The sequence below is a fragment of the Mercenaria mercenaria genome, chromosome 1 (assembly GCF_021730395.1).
Source record: "Mercenaria mercenaria strain notata chromosome 1, MADL_Memer_1, whole genome shotgun sequence".
Classification (NCBI taxonomy): domain Eukaryota; kingdom Metazoa; phylum Mollusca; class Bivalvia; order Venerida; family Veneridae; genus Mercenaria; species Mercenaria mercenaria.
Genome location: NC_069361.1, coordinates 88682375 through 88693932, shown reverse-complemented (window position 1 = coordinate 88693932; position 11558 = coordinate 88682375). Strand labels below are relative to the sequence as shown.

Genomic DNA, 11558 nt, shown 5'->3' with positions numbered 1-11558 from the left:
TTCTGAGTTGTTGATCATTCATTAAAATAATATTTCAACAACATTTGATGTTGTGCCATTTTAACCTGTAAGTGAACCAAGCCCTTTATAGCTGTTGAAATGGTTATACATGAGCATGTCATCAGTATGTGGTAGCTGTTCAATTCTATTAGACTAAGATGTTTGTCTGAGCAATTATACAATTGTCACTGCAAACCACAAACTTAAAGATGATTTTTTTTCACTTTCACAACAGTGTTAACTACAAGAAGACTGTGCTGCAAAAAAAACCCATAGACCTGTAGTTTCAGAGTATCTGTTGCCATTCTCAATCTTAAAGAATACAAAACTGAAACTGCAACAAAATCCTATTGTCATAGAACAAACCAAGCAATTACGCATTCAGAAATGCAAAAGAGGAAAGAGAGGTGGTCAAAATCATGTGAGAAGGACATGGGATTATAATCAAGGAGTTAATAAAAATAATTTGCAAACTTTACCACAAGAAATTCCGACTGTTTCAAACAAGACGCTTCTCAAATAGGAATAATAATAAACATAATATGAATAATATTACAAAGATAAAATGTGAATCTCTAAACATAACAAAAGGTCAGAAAGCCCTTAAAGTATGTTCTATAAACCAAAGATCTGTAAAAAACAAAACAATACCCCTTTGTGATTTTATCCTTTCAAACGATTTCGACGTTGTTGCCATCACAGAGACATGGCTTGATAATACCGTGGAAAAAACATGCAGTAGTGAGCTTGTCTTTGACGGGTATCGCATGAAGCAAGTCCCTCATCCTAGGAAAATGCGCGAAGGCGGAGTCGCTATTATTTATAAGTCCAATATAGAATTTAAAATGCTGACATCTTCCGGTGACGGACACTTCTCAACATCTGAGCACACTGATTGTAAAATTGCTACAAATAAGAACTCCTTGCGTCTTTCGGTTGTATACAGACCACCACCATCACAAAAGAACGGTTTCAGTACTAATGACTTCCTTCAGCATGAATGGCCTCTGTTTCTTTCAAAGTACGCAACCATTGACAAGCCAATAGTTATTGTTGGCAACTTAAACTTCCATCTAGACATACCTACGGATCGTGACGCTTTCAAGTTCAACAGCTGTCTAGAAACATTTGGTATGAAACAACATGTTCCAGGACCAACACATGCTTTGGATGTTCTTATCACAAGAGACACTGAAAATATTGTGTCAAATATAGAAGTTACTGACCCAGGACTATCTGATTCTGATGGGAAGATATCACATGACTATTTCGCTGTGATATTTCATATTCGAGCAGAAAAACCTGCTCCAATAAGGAAAACTGTGACCTTCCGAAAGTTGAGATCCATCGACACTGAATCATTTAAAAACGAAATAAAATCTTTGGAGATTCTCGACACGAACACGTTAATTTCTGATGCTGATGAGCATGTGGAATCATTAAACAACAGTTTGGTATCACACTTTGACCAGCACGCCCCTTGGCTTACAAAAACAATAGTGTTTAGACCGACATGTACAGAAAGGACATTCTTGTATTTGATGATAAGCCAGACCAGAGGAAGGCCAATCGGCATCAAGCGTATAGACAGTTTATTCTATGGACGTATAGAAGGTGTGATATAGGAGACAGGCATGTCATACCCTCCTGCTGTGTATGGAAAATAAGGGACAAATATCCCAGCCCTTTAGACAACATACAGGATTCATTCCTGCCAGAGTTTGAAAAACAAAATCAATGCAGTACAGTCAAACCTTTCTAGTCAGTGAGCTTTGGTTTCTCGAGACCTTTATACCATCATCTGCAAAAGGTCAGCAACTGGTCAAATTTGCTGTTAAGTTATGGTTAGAGGAGGACAGAAGGAAAGTTCCAAAGCCGATGATGAACTGAGTGTCCAAAATCGCCCCAGATGTCCCCGGACACCCCTAGCTTTCTCGCACATTTGGTGCTTGAAAGATTCATCCTCCTCAAATGACATATGGGCCAGCTAGGAAAATTCTTAATGACAACCCTGATTTTGGTGTAAATGATTAAAAAATACTCCTTATCAAATATCTGATGTTGGGTTAGCCATTTGGTTGTACTTTTGTATATTCTCCACCAGTGGCTAAAATAACCACACTATCCAAAGTTCTACGTGAAATAAAACATGCCACAAAAATTTCCCTTTCAGCTCAAAATTTCCAGACATCAGCGAGTACTTGGGTATTGCTATCATCAATTATGCAGGCATTATCATTAAGACAACAACAATTTGTACGCTTATTGCGGAAAATAATGGCAGCAGCAGATACTTTAATTCTCAAATACACATTGACAGTAAGTGTCAGTTAAACAGGTGAGCAATTATATTTCATCATTTTGTTAAAAATGCAACACAACCAGTTATTACCAAGAATGACCTATAACCAACAGCAAAACCAATCAGTAGAATGTGTTATTTCAGATTTCAGCTTTCATCAAACCATCAGAGCAGCATCTCCCATCACCAGAATGTTTGAGGAAATTACAAGAAAGGTCGAGTTTTGTATCAGAGGAAGAGGAAGTAAAATAAAAAGAAAAAAATTTTAGTATGTGTTTTTGGCAGGGTCAGTGTTATGTGGCAGTTGGAGGAGGTTAGGGCATTTTGAACGGCTGTTGCGACGGGATACTAGTGCACAAGAAACTGAAAGTGATATTTTGCAATTATTTACAGTGGACCAGACACCAAACATAAAATATTCTTATACTTCCATGACAATCACTGACGATATCATAAGTATGCCAGCTTTTCTGTGCAAGAACTACTTTTGTACAATATGCCGAACTGGTTATGATCACACAGAAAAGCACAAATGTAGTACAAATGTAACAATGTGTGTAATGCTTGTTATACGGTACATGACAAAAATGAAGAAGACAGACTTCAATGCGAGCACCGTGTTGACCTGCATGCAAAGTCTAATGTAAATGGAAATTCGACATGTAGTGTCCTGTAGCAATGCACACAATGTGGAAAAACAGTTAAAAGGATTGACAAAAGTCACAAATGTGGGCAAACATACTGTAACATATGTGAAGATTTTTTCTCCGGAAACTCATCAATGTTACATGATACCAGTAGAAGACAAGTTTGAAGAAACAATGTCTAGTACTAGAGGAAGAACTTGTGGACAAAATTGTGAATTCAAAATCATTTATCTTCTTCGAATTCGAGTGTCGACAAGATGGTATGGTTGAGTGTGCAAGATGATACAAGCCCGACGTATACCGGTGTAGTGAATATAATCAACTTCCAATCAGCGTTATGGCATCATGCAGACCCCACATAGGCTCCGCCTACTCTAGTTGTAAATACATGTCTCTCTGATAGTAGAAGTTAGATATACTGTAGTGAGCTTTAGAAATAAACGTATTAAAACCAGGCTCCAATTGTTGTTGGGTCAGTTTATACACTTTCTCAGTATATCAGTACAGTGGAGTCCGCTTATTTGCATACCCAATTTGTCAAAGCAAAATATGCGAATAACCGGGCTATTCCTTTATCCGAATATACGTATATGGCATCTGTTTCGGTATGCTTCGGCTGCTCTAGGAGCAATGGTTATTACTTTGAATCAATACGGCAACATTAATTGGAAAATGTGTCACTAATGGAGTGATTAATCATACCTGTGTATGTTTTAAACAAATAAAGCTGTAAACGACAATATTTTTTATTTACCACTGACTGGAATTTACCCGCGAATCGTACAGATATCAAAACGCCATGCCGGTAATTTTCCATTCCACGAGCACGTGCGTCCTATCGTAATGCCTAACTTACAACGCTGTTACTTTTGTTCATCGACACGTATACAAAAAATGCGCGTTACGCATTCATTTTTTTTATTTTAGCGCTTCAGATTTTCAACACTGATTTAGAAGTAATATAGTTTGAATTCTATAACGATTTAAAAAAGGTTTTAACAGAAATGTTGGCAAAATTCTATAAAAACGGTCGAATTTTCATAAAATTACTTGCAACATTTCAAACAGCGCGATCCTAAATACTTATTACTTTCTAAAAGTAAATAGATGATACAAACTATGGGCATAAAATTCAGACTTTTGACCAGAAAGTACAAAAAACAGAATAGAAAAATCTTAAATAATGAAAAGGCAGCAGCAATTTAAAAATATGAAGTAAAACGATTTTTGCACAGATTTCTGTTACGCGACCTCGTGAACGTACATAGAAAATGCGGTTAAAAAACAAAAACAATAATGTTGTTGCGTATTTTTAATAAGTTTTGAATGACTCTTTGTACATGTATTTTTTGACACGACACTTTATAATAAGATATTCTTCTCAAACCATTTTGTAATTTCCTTGAGGGCAAATAGGTCACCGGGGTAAGGAATCCGCTATTATAGTTTGACACCTTTACCTGTCAGTTTATATGGGATATTGCACATTCGCTTTAACAAATTAAAAAGAAGCTTTTTTATTGATTGTTACAACACTAGATCTACTTCTCAGCACTTAAGAACCAAGGCGGTACGATCAAACAGTGATGTGCAAATTGGCGCGAAAACATGACGTAATGCCACGAAAATCTCGGGGAAACTATACAGCTTCGATCTCCACTTCTAATGTCACGCACCGATTGTCACCTAGGCGACTTGAAACAGCTGATCGGCTAGAGTAATTCACAGTAAATTTTCGGCATCTTTTGATCATTTTTATCGCTGTTTGCGACCAAATTAGTGGACTTTTAGCCAAATGTTTCATGCAATTAAGCGGGACGGATTAAAAACTCAATGCAATTATGCGAAAAACTTTAAAGGTAATTATATAGGGATCGATCGGTGCTTCAAGTTCGTATGCGAATATCCGGGATATGCGATTAACTGATATGCAATTAAGTGGAACGTACTGTATTAGTGACAGTATACCCGGAAGTGTCAAAATTGTTGTATGTCCAGCTGTGGTGTGTATGAACATAAGCCAAATTTATGCTGTTAATTGCATGGACAAAAATACAGAATGTGAGTGTTGCGGACCTAAGGAACATGTTTTTGTCGGAGATAGTACTTTGGACGACTTCTGTCTTTGGCTTTTTTCTGAGGATAATTATAAATGTACAGTGCCACAATTTCCAAGGGTACAATTTTTATCCTGTTCTCAGTATTTTGTACAAAAAAGGAAATGTTCCAAAGGTTATACTAAACTAATTCCTTTTTATCTATCAGTCTGAACAGCAAAAAAAGACTCCTTGCCAGATATGGCATTACGGTGTTTCTGGATGCTACATACAAGACAACATTGTATGACCTACCATTGTTTTCTTCTTGCTGTGAAAACAAATGTAGATTATCAGGTTGTTGGGTGCTTCATTACTGAAGATGAAACAGAGTCGATAGCAGAGGCTCTCACTGTGATGAGAATACTGTACCTCCATACTTTCTCATAGACTTTGATGAAAATGAAACAGTGGCCATCGAGAAAGTATCTGTTGGTATGTAAAAATTATACAAGTGGAAAAGGCTACTACAGCAAAAATCTTACAAAGAAAGTGCATTTAACTCCAGTTCTGCTGAAACAAGTGGAAAAGGCTACTACCAAAATGCATTTAATTCCAGTTCCGCTGAATCAAGTGGAAAAGGCTAGATCTACTACAGCAAAAATCTTACAAAGAAAGTGCATTTAAAACTCCAGTTCTGCTGAAACAAGTGGAAAAGGCTACTACCAAAATGCATTTAATTCCAGTTCCGCTGAATCAAGTGGAAAAGGCTAGATCTACTACAGCAAAAATCTTACAAAGAAAGTGCATTTAAATCTAGTTCTGCTGAAACAAGTGGAAAAGGCTACTACCAAAATGCATGTAACTCCAGTTCTGCTGAAACAAGTGGAAAAGGCTACTACAGTAAAAATCTTACAAAGAAAGTGCATTTAATTCCAGTTCTGCTGAAATAAGTGGAAAAGGCTACTACAGTAAAAATCTTAAAAAGAAGGTGCATTTAACTCCAGTTCTGCTGAAACAAGTGGAAAAGGCTACTACCAAAATGCATTTAATTCCAGTTCCGCTGAATCAAGTGGAAAAGGCTAGATCTACTACAGCAAAAATCTTACAAAGAAAGTGCATTTAAAACTCCAGTTCTGCTGAAACAAGTGGAAAAGGCTACTACCAAAATGCATTTAATTCCAGTTCCGCTGAATCAAGTGGAAAAGGCTAGATCTACTACAGCAAAAATCTTACAAAGAAAGTGCATTTAAATCTAGTTCTGCTGAAACAAGTGGAAAAGGCTACTACCAAAATGCATGTAACTCCAGTTCTGCTGAAACAAGTGGAAAAGGCTACTACAGTAAAAATCTTACAAAGAAAGTGCATTTAATTCCAGTTCTGCTGAAATAAGTGGAAAAGGCTACTACCAAAATGCAATCAATTCCAGTCCTGCTGAATCAAGTGGAAAAGGCTAGATCTACTACAGCAAAAATCTTACAAAGAAAGTGCATTTAAATCTAGTTCTGCTGAAACAAGTGGAAAAGGCTACTACCAAAATGCATTTAACTCCAGTTCTGCTGAAACAAGTGGAAAAGGCTACTACAGTAAAAATCTTACAAAGAAAGTGCATTTAATTCCAGTTCTGCTGAAATAAGTGGAAAAGGCTACTATCAAAGTGCATTTAACTCCAGTCCTGCTGAAACAAGTGGAAAAGGCTACTACCAAAGTGCATTTAATTCCAGTCCTGCTGAAACAAGTGGAAAAGGCTACTACCAAAGTGCATTTAAATCCAGTCCTGCTGAAACAAGTGGAAAAGGCTACTACCAAAGTGCATTTAATTCCAGTCCTGCTGAAACAAGTGGAAAAGGCTACTACCAAAATGCATTTAACTCCAGTCCTGCTGAAACAAGTGGAAAAGGCTACTACCAAAATGCATTTAACTCCAGTCCTGCTGAAACAAGTGGAAAAGGCTACTACCAAAGTGCATTTAAATCCAGTTCTGCTGAAACAAGTGGAAAAGGCTACTACCAAAATGCATTTAATTCCAGGGGCAGACTTGATTCGCACAGTCGAGTACTCGGTTCTCAGAATTTTTCAATAAAGTGCAGTAGAGTATATGCTCGGCAGGTGCGCGGAGTAACTCTTCATGCACCAGCGAAAGAGGTGGTGCGATTGGAGTGGCCACGTGCTTCAAAATGGCCGGAAATAGAACTATGTTTGAATGCCAAAGCTGCAAAAGGTGTTTTTTTGCTATGGAGGTGTTTGTTCGTCACCCTTGTGTCATGAATGGTAAAGCAATATTTCTAAATAATATTTTTCGCAATAAATTGTAACTATTCAGTCTAATGAAACGTTCCATTGAGCAAATAATACATGTATCATACATGTACATTGAAATATTACCCAGATCTTAAAACGTTTGATCTACGTAATAAAGGCTATTAAAAATTGGCCGTTAAAAATTTATTTCCATTTTTGGAAGATCGTAGCTATATATAATTTCATTTATATCGGTACATAATGCAAACAAGCAAAGATGACAGGTATGCCATTGGAATCATTTATAAAAATTTATTTCCATTTTAGAAGGTTGTAGCTATATATAATTATGTCTCCCACCACACAGTGGTGTGAAAGACATATTGATTTACTCCTGTCTGTGTGTGTGTCTGTCTGTCTGTCACAAATCTCCGCAATCTAAGTCAAACATTTTTCATCCGATCTTCACTAAACTTAAGTAGTAAGTGTACGACCATAAGACCTTGGCCAAGTTCGATAACTAGCCAAATCTGTCCAGGCACTTCGGAGTTATGGGCCTTGAATTACCGAAAATCGGCCTTTTTACCCTTGTCCGCACTCTAAGTCAAACATTTCTCTTCTGATCTTCCCCAAACTTGAACAAAATGTGTTTGACTATAAGGCCTCAGCCAAGTTTAATAACTAGCCAAATCAGTCCAGACACTTCGGAGTTATGGCCCCTGAATTACCGAAAATCAGCCTTTTTACTCTTGTCCGCACTCTTAAGTCGAACATTTCTCATCCAATCTTCACCAAACTTGAACAAAATGTGTTTAACTTTAAGACCTCAGCCAAGTTTGATAAATAGCCAAATTGGTCCAGGCTTTTCGGAGTTATGGCCCTTGAATTACCGAAAATCTGCTTTTTTACTCTTGTCCGCAATCTAGGTCGAACATTTCTCATCCGATCTTCACCAAACTTGAACCAAATGTTATTGACCATAACTCCTTGGCCAAGTACATTAACTAGCCAATATATAAAGACTGACTTGCTATTTAGATGATTAGGCAGTTGTGGGAGACATGTGCTTTTCTCAAAAGCAGCTCTAGTTTCATTTATATCGGTGCATAATGCAAAGGTGATAGGTATGCAATTGAAATCTTCATCAAAATTCATTTTTATTGTGATAATTGTCTAGTATGGTAACGAAAGCTGTATGCAGTACAAAAATTCGGCTGAAGCCCAAGGGGTTATATTTTCCATATACCTACAGTTTTGTCCAAATTATAATTAAGGGATTGAACTATTTACTGGTAGTGTTGTATTTTCTTTACAGCTCTCTGATCAAATTTTAATAGCTCATAAGGTTTGTTGTGTTAATGGCCCTGTTAAGTTATCCTTAATGTGTTAGTTGAATATTGAAATTCAAAGGTTTTTACATGCCCTGGTCGCTGTATATTTAAACCCCTACATTTTTTTTCAGAGGCCAATGCTGACTAGAGCTTATGTCCTGGACAAAGGAGGCAACTCTCCTTCTTATAGAAGAGTATAAGATCCGACAAACAAAAATTGACAAAGGTCGACTAAGTAAAAAGAAAGCATTTCAACAGACAGCTGAGGGACTCACTGAAAGGTTATGCATTTTCACAAGAACAGTGTAGCTCATGTATGAAGAAAATATATAGGGCCTACAAAAATGTCAAGGACACTAATGCAAAAAGTGGCAATGAACGCAAAACATATATATTTGAAAAAGAGCTGGATGATCTGTATAAGGACAAACCAAACATAACCTCCAAATGTGTGGAGAGCTCAGCTCCCTCTACGTCTAATGCTGATGAGGACGAGCAAGATGAAGAACTGGAACAAAATGGTGAAACACTGAAGGAAGCCACAGTCATCCCCAGAGAAAAAAGGTATTAAAAGAGCAAGAAAATCTCCAGCATCAGAATTGTTGGGTTTTATAAAAAAAACAATCAATCGAAAGTGAAAAGTGGCGAGAAGAAAGTGAGTTTGGTGAAGATCGGATAAGAACTGTTCGACTTAAGAGTGCGGACAAGCTTTGTGACAGACAGACAGACACCACACACACAGACAGAAGTAAATCAATATGTCTCCCACACCACTGTGTGGTGGGAGACATAATTACCAAAAGAACTCCGAGGAAATTGAAAAACAGAGTCAATAGACAACAGAGTTATAGAGGACAGACTTAAAGCATTTGAGATTTTAGTAAACTCTCACCAGAGGCAAGATGAAGACATAAAATTTCATGGGGAAAGGTTACTTTCTATGGCTGAGAAAGCCTACCCTGATCAAAATGAACACATAAAACCATTGATTGAGGCCCAACTATTCAGCATTTTCTTGTCAGGTATACAGGATAGAGATATGAGGGCACACATAGAGAGAAACAGTCCCAAGACTTTTGACGAAGCATATAAAATGGCAATAAGACAAAATAGGCCAGATAAGTAAGGACATGCTTCAAGAGGTTCCAAGCATACTCTGATGGAGGCTGATCACCTCCGCAGAATTACACCTATAGCATTTCATCATAGAAGTCATGACTATTTGTATTGTAGTGGGAACATACACCAGGACTGATATGACAGACAACACAAGATAATAGGATCAGAAAAGGGTACATAAATGACAGGAATAAGACAAAGCAAAATGTTAATACTAAATCAAGCGTTTAGATTGTTGGGGGTGTGGTCAAGAAGGTCACAAAAATTAATTAACTTGAAATCCAATTAGCTGTCTGATAAATATAGTTAAACAAAGAATTTGTTGTCTTACCGACGGTGATTCCTTTTTTTTTTTACTTAACTGAAGACAACTTTTATCAAACTAATTAAAATTTTCTTGTTAGGATGGGAGGAATATGTAACAACATGGCCTACTATGTATGTATAAATGTTCAGTACACATGTACTTCAATTCAATATTTATATATAAGAATGACCAAGCACCTTAACTGATCATATGAGAATGACAAATTGTTGTACTGACCATTCTAGCTTTTACATGAGAGGTCAAGCATTCAACCCCTCGCTTATGTGCATTTATGTAATGTGTAAATATTTTGAGGGACTGGTGTAAGCAATGTCCTTAAATACAGACTTTTCTATATTCTATTTGGACAGTCTCAAAATTTTCTAAGTTCCCCTTGTACGACAATAATTAAATATTTCATGCAATGTATTTAATACCATTTTAGTTTTCTGTCTTTTTATTTAGATATATGGCTCGATAGATGTTCCAGTAATCTGAACTCTGAGTGACTTTCTACCAGAATTCGGTTCAGTCGGCTACGAATTTGCCACAAACAGCGTTTCTGATCTTTGCAGAAGTGTTGAAGAAGACATAGAATAATATTTTAAATATTCTTTGCCAAATCCGTTCATGATGTACGGATAGAAATATTAAACTGGTTCCAAACTAGAGGGATAAACTATGCATGATTACCAACCATAGCATTTTGAGCTATACAGAAAAAAGAATCAGTAACACTTCAACTATTTCTGTATAATCATAATGAAGGCAAACTAGTGCAAAAATACCATCTAATTTACGGCAAAATAATTGTCCGCTGGTTTCCAGTTCCTTCACTGTAATTTGTTACAGGCAACTGTAAATGACAACAAGCAGAATATGCAATATTTTTCGTTACTATAATTATGTTATAGAAAAATATGTTGAAAGAACTGGAAACTAGCTGCAAGTTGCCCGTGTTGCTTGTTTTGCATTTTATTCTGAAGTGCTTAACAAGATCTAGTTTTGATGAAGTAAAATTATACATGTATATTCAATTATTCCATACCTCCTTTTTTCTCTTTCAGTCAGCATTACGACAAAAGGGCCCAGAATGCCCAAGTTTCAGTTTGGCCTGAGGTACCAGCTTGGCTAGCTCACTTTCAATAAAGACTCTTTTAGGTTAAATGCTCTAGTATTTTATTTTTCCGAAAAAATCATTATTTCTGTAAGTCAATGAGAAAGGACTTTGAGATAAAAGACTTAAATATAGGAAAAATTGAAAAGGTGTTGCCAATTAACTTTAATTGTGTGACATAATAACTGAAGGAATGTCTCAACAAGCCCTGCATTGTGGCACCTGGTGAAATAAGGAATTGATCATTCTGTGTCTCACGGCATTTTTGGCTGAAACAGGAAGAAGTATTAAACTGAGTACTCAAGTATACCAGGGCCGCAAAGTTCTGGTTCTTCATGTAAGGGGTCCTAGTTTATGATCTTTGTAAAGACATTGTGAATCAGCATTGCTCCTCGCAACAGCCTATACATCTGCATTGCTTTATGAGTAACATTCATATTATGTGTTCTTGGCTAGAG

The 11558-nt window shown here is 36.7% G+C and overlaps 1 protein-coding gene across 1 annotated transcript in view; it reads right to left on the bottom strand.

Annotated features, from left to right (window-relative positions):
- Positions 1–9294: 9294 nt before the first annotated feature.
- LOC123531253 (ribonuclease P/MRP protein subunit POP5-like) overlaps positions 9295–11558 on the bottom strand; it is a 32453-nt gene continuing 30189 nt past the window's right edge. The window contains exon 6 of the transcript XR_008365915.1: positions 9295–11031. The gene's annotated coding sequence lies outside the window, so the exon portion shown is untranslated. The remainder of the gene's footprint in view (positions 11032–11558) is intronic.